Raw genomic sequence first — 6,087 nt, 5'->3', positions numbered from 1 at the left:
TCCTTGAATGCCGATTGAAGATGAGCAAAAGCTCAACTTCTCCTTGTTGACCACCTTTGTAAACATGTCTGCAGGATTTTCACTTGTATGCACCTTTCCTAGCTTTAGTTATCCCTCTTCCAAAAGAGTGCGTATGAAGTGATATCTCACCTCAATGTGCTTTTTCCTTGAATGAAAGGCTGAGTTCTTCGCAAGATGGATAGCTCTTTGGCTATCACTGTACAAGACACAATTGTCTTGTTTGAATCCAAGCTCTTCTAAGAATCTGTGAAGCCACATAATTTCTTTGCTTGCGTCAGTCATTGCTACATACTCTGCTTCCGTGGTAGAAAGTGAAACCACTTTCTGCAGCTTTGAAGCCCAGCTTACTGCTGTGCCTCCAACCGTGAACACATATCCAGTAGTGCTCCTTCGAGTATCTTTGTCACCTGCCATATCTGCATCAGCATACCCTTCTAGAAAAATATCAGTTCCTCCAAAATACAAAGCATTTGTTGTTGTCCCTTTTAGATACCTAAGTATCCACTTCACAGCTTGCCAATGCTCTTTACCTGGGTTGTCCATGAACCTACTCACAACTCCCACTGCATGTGCAATGTCTGGCCTTGTCCAGACCATAGCATACATTAGAGAACCTACCGCTGCAGCATATGGAACTTTAGACATATAGGCTATCTCCTCTTGTGTCTTTGGACACATATCCTTCGTTAGTTTAAAATGACCAGCCAAAGGTGTAGAAACTGGTTTTGCATTTTGCATTGCAAACCTTTCTAGTACCTTCTTGATGTAATCTTCTTGAGATAGCTTTATTGTCTTCTTCGTCCTATCCCTTGATATTTTCATACCAAGTATCCTCTTTGCAGCACCTAAATCTTTCATTGAAAAAGATTTGGACAGCTCCTCTTTTAGGTCTTTGATGTCCTGCATGTTAGCACTTGCAATCAACATGTCATCAACATACAACATTAGGATGATGTATTTCCCATCTCCCAAATTCTCCGTGTAGACGCAGTGATCCGAGTTGCATCTTGTGAATCCATGATCCAACATCCATCGATCAAACTTCAAGTACCATTGTCTTGATGCTTGCTTTAAACCATACAAGCTCTTCTTTAATCTGCAAACCATTTTCTCCTTACCTTTTACTTCATACCCCTTTGGTTGAAGCATGTAGATTTCCTCCTCTAAGTCACCGTGAGGGAATGCCGTATTTACATCCATTTGCTTGAGATTTAGATCATGAGCAGCCACAAGGCTTAAGACAAGCCTAATTGAGTTCATTTTTACAACAGGAGAAAATATTTCATTGAAGTCAATACCTTTCTTTTGAGAAAAACCTTTTACCACAAGCCTAGACTTGTACCTTTTCTTCCCACCTTCTTCTTCCTTTAGCTTGTACACCCATTTGTTTTGAAGTGCCCGCTTACCTTTAGGCAACTCAACCAACTCCCATGTTTGGTTGCGATGTAGTGAGTCCATCTCCACTTGCATGCTCTTCGTCCATTCTTCTTTGGATTCATGTTGCATAGCTTCTTCATATGATTCCGGCTCTCCAGAATCTGAGATCAAGAGATGGTTGAAGGAAGGAACAAAACTTTATGGAGGTCTACTTGCTCTTGTAGATCTTCGGGGAATAGGTTAAGGCTCCTCATTTGGTTGACGTTGCTGCACATTGTCACCGTTTGCAGTCCTTGTGTCTTGACCATCCTCAAGCTCCATGTACTCATCACCTGTTTCTTTTGTTTGTTTTCTTTCCAAGTAATCTTTGTACATATTTTGTTCGTTAAAAATTACATCCCTACTCCTTAAGATTTTACCATCTTCAGGATTCCATAGGCGATACCCAAAGTCTCCTTCTCCATAGCCAATGAAGAAACACTTTTTGGACTTTGCATCTAACTTTGATCTTAGGTTTCTATATATGTGCATGAAAGCCTCACACCCAAACACTTTGAGAAATGCATAATTCACCGATTTACCTGTCCATGCCTCTTCTGGAACTCCCCTATCCAATGCCGTTGAGGGTGACCGATTGATTAAGTACACAGACGTACTTACAGCTTCCGCCCAAAAGTCAAGCGGTAGGCCTGCATGTAGCCGCATGCTTCGTGCTCGTTCCATGATTGTCCTGTTCATCCTTTTCTAAATCCCATTTTGTTGAGGTGTCCTTGGGGTTGTCCTTTGCCTCCGAATTCCATTGCTAGCACAAAAGTTTTCAAAAGCTTGGCTGCAATATTCGCCTCCATTGTCAGATCTGAGGCATTTAACCTTGGTACCTATTTCATTCTCCACAAAGGCTTTCCACCTTTGAAATATGGAAAATACATCGGATTTATTCTTCATGACATAAACCCATGTTTTTCTAGTCGCATCGTCTATGAATATTCAATAGTATAATGAGCCACCAAGTGATGGTGTACTTGCAGGACCCCAAACATCAGAATGAACCAACTCAAGTTTTTTATTTTTTCTTTCATTTCTTGATTTTTGAAATTTTACCCTCTTTTGTTTACCATAAACACAATCTTCACAGAACTCTAAGTCCACTTCTTTCAAACCTGGTAGAAGCTTCTTTGTTTGAAGGATTTGCATTCCTTTGGCACTCATATGCCCAAGTCGGTAGTGCCACACCGCACTGTCAACTTCTGTAGTTGCTGCACAAGCTGAAGGTTGCGTGCTAACAGTACACAAGTAAAGTGTACCGACTTTTTCACCCTTGGCAACCACCAAAGATCCCTTTGAGATATTCCACCGTTTGTTTCCGAATGCAATGTTGTGGCCTTCATCGTCCAATTGTCCTGTAGAGATCAAATTTTTGCGAAGAGAAGGAACATGCCTAACATCTTTAAGCTTCCATTCATTTCCGTTAGCAGTTTTGACAGAAACTGTACCTTTGCCGACAATCTCACAAGCTTCATCATCTCCCAAGTATACATACCCAAAATTACCTTTGGTGTAGTCTTGGAAATGTTGCTTGTGTGGTGTCGCATGGAATGAAGCCCCGGAATCTACTATCCAGGAATTAGACACATTGTCTAATGAGAGAATTAGAGCATCTTGCTCTACTTTACCTGCCACATTGGCCTCCGATGTTGGCTTGTTGTCTTGAGACTCTGTCTCCTTCTTCTTCTCGTCAAGTGACTTCATCAAGTCCTCCGTGGTCTTCATCTCCGAAACATTGAAGGCCACCGTTGACGCCAAGCTTAACCGGATTGTTCCCAGTGCCTTTCGATCAAGGAAAATCCATGCTTCATCTGCCATTGTTGCGGGCTTCTTCGCAAGACCGCCTAGTGGCAAATAGAGGTCCTTCTGGTAGAGATAGTCTTCAATCTGCATCTTCCAATGTTGGTAGTTTTTGCCGTTGAACTTCTCAATCTTGAGCTTCCCTTCCTCCGCCATAACTCCCACTCAATTCAAAGAATCCTTTCCTTGAGATAATTTAGCTACGAGCAAACCTTGTTCTGATACCAGTTGTTAGGAAATAAGACGTAGCTAAATAGATAATTGAGTAGATTACTTAATGGAGAGAGACAGATTTATATACACGAGATTATAGAGTAGAGAGAGAGAGAGAGTACACACGATATACGTGGTTCACCCAATGTGGGCTACGTCCACGGGAAAGCAGCCACTCAATGGCTTTAGTACTTCAAAACAAGAAGTAGTTTACAAAGGGATTATACCCTTAATGGAGCTCCCGCCTTGCTTCACTCTCACCACCTCACACTCACCTTGTTGCATCAACTTCACACTATGAAATGTGTGTAGAAATGGCCTCCTTTTATAGGCCAAAAGGGCTGCCCTCTCTTATGAGAGACAGCCATGTGTAGCCGCCCTTGTGTGAATAAGTCCAAATTTGACCCTTCGACCACCGACCACCGGCCACCGACCATTGACTTCCGACCATCGGCCATCGGCCATTGACTACCGGCCACCGGCCAACCGACCGGTTGTTTTTCGACCACTTTTCGGCTGCCGTCCGGCCAAAATATTCCGGCGAAAAAGAATATTCTGGCGAAAAAAAGTCTCGGGGGCCCCCGAGGCCTTTAAAGTTGCCCCTGATTCTTGTCCGTGAAAATTTTGGTTTCCGGTGAGTGATTTTCCTTCACGCACGATGGCTTCTCCTCATAATGGGGGCCTTACAAATGTGCGCTTTTACCACAGAAAATTACAAGGGTAAATCAGGCTCCATACTTAACAGTTTGGAGTACCAAAAGTGAATTACATTTTCACCAAATGTGATGGGAGTGGGGATCATGATGGTTGCAAGGACCTCGCCATTAATAAAATATTAGCAATTTTATCCTTTAATTTAATGAAATTATATCAAACAAGATCGACAAACTTTTATAGAGAAACAATAATAAGATGTATTTAACAGTCCCAATAGAATTATGGTGGGAATATGTGTGTTTAAAAGATAGACTGCTTGTAAGACTCAACCTACTTAGGTTTGCAGCATCACCCTGTACTTGTAACCCTCATGAAGTCTTGGCACAACTATCTTTTGGTGTTGGGTACTAGGACCCCTTAGAGGTGGCCTAGTGCCCCTCTTAAGGCCCTATTGTGGGAGTGGATGGAGGGATCTAAAACACCATGCCTTATATCTAAATTCACCATTAGCTTACTTAAGCCATGAAAACCCACCTTATCCTTTTTTTTGAAAATCTACTCAACACTTAGATGATTTGCACATCTAGCCGCGTGTAAAGACACATCATTAATTTAAAACCCCACTACATCATGCATTCGGCAGTACCCCACCCCCGCGGGCTCATATGCCCCCCACTACTCAACGGTTTTTTACTACAATTGGGCTCCACCTCAACTACACCCTGCACATGAGGAGCCATGGACTTAAAAGAAGTGTTCTTCTCTGACTTGGTGCAACATGAGGCATACTACCTTAGAGTCGTAGTGCATGACATTCAGACTCTACAATTGTTAGAGTAGCTGCTTGGGCTTTATTCTTACATTCACGCCAAGTCGACTATGGAGGGTACTACTTATGTGTTTTACTTTGCATACACACCCCCTTGAAGGATTACATACGCTCTATCTTAGAATTGACATCAATAACGCGTGGATCTCTTTTTTGACACATGTCTTCCACTATTTAACACTCTCTTTTTGTTGACTGTGATGGTGGTAGGTATAATAGAAGGGATCCTTATTCTATTCATTTAGCATCATCTCCTTCCAAGTTTGGTCGTCTACAAAATTCTCCTCTTTTGTACCACTTACCCAACCATAATTCAAGATTTGTTGATTATGATTTACTATTTTTGGCATCTTCCCTTGTTTATTTGCTTTCTAGAGAGCTTCTATTTGGTAACCTACACACACACACACACACACACACACACACACTAGTGGTGGTAGTGGTCTTTTTTCACCTACCATCTTTAATTAATGATAATCTTTCTAGATTGAACCTTTTGACTACATGGAAATAATTTTGGAGGATGATATGATTCCCTTTTAGCATTGGGATATGACGGTGGTATGAGTGCTCCACCTTCCATTGTGCAGGGACACTTGCTTTGTATAAAGGATACATCCTTTCATACTACTCTACAGGATGCTGATAAGGGGATACGAGAGAGAGAGAGAGAGAGAGAGAGAGAGAGAGAGAGAGAGAGAGATAGTTCTATTATCGTCCTGGGAGGTCAAATATGACCTATGGGACCAAATGAACATGTCACGTGGTGTGAGTGGAGTTCATAAGTGACTCTCGATGCTCAAAAATGGCTGAAATGAGCGTCGCAATAAAGAGTCCACATCGTGGTTGGGAGAGGAAGGTATGTAGGGAGAGATCATGGCTGAATATATGGGGAAAAGAGGACCTAATGTGGTCAAAAGCTGAGCACTCAAGTAGTGTGTGGTACTCACTCTCTCGCACTTGACGAGGGCATAAGGTGCAAAGTCGATGACACTCCTCGTCAGTGCCCCAACGTCCTGTCTCGCAACGTAGAGAATGGGAGCTAAGACGAATGGAGGCAATGTTGCGGATCGCATTCAAACGGATGGGCTCAAGGATGTAGGAATGGGTTCAGTTACCTCGTTCCGAGAAGAAGAGAGATTTGT

Source organism: Adiantum capillus-veneris, chromosome 7 (genome assembly GCF_014529385.1).
Source record: "Adiantum capillus-veneris isolate H3 chromosome 7, ASM1452938v2, whole genome shotgun sequence".
Taxonomy (NCBI): Eukaryota; Viridiplantae; Streptophyta; class Polypodiopsida; order Polypodiales; family Pteridaceae; genus Adiantum; species Adiantum capillus-veneris.
This window is presented reverse-complemented; position numbering follows the sequence as displayed.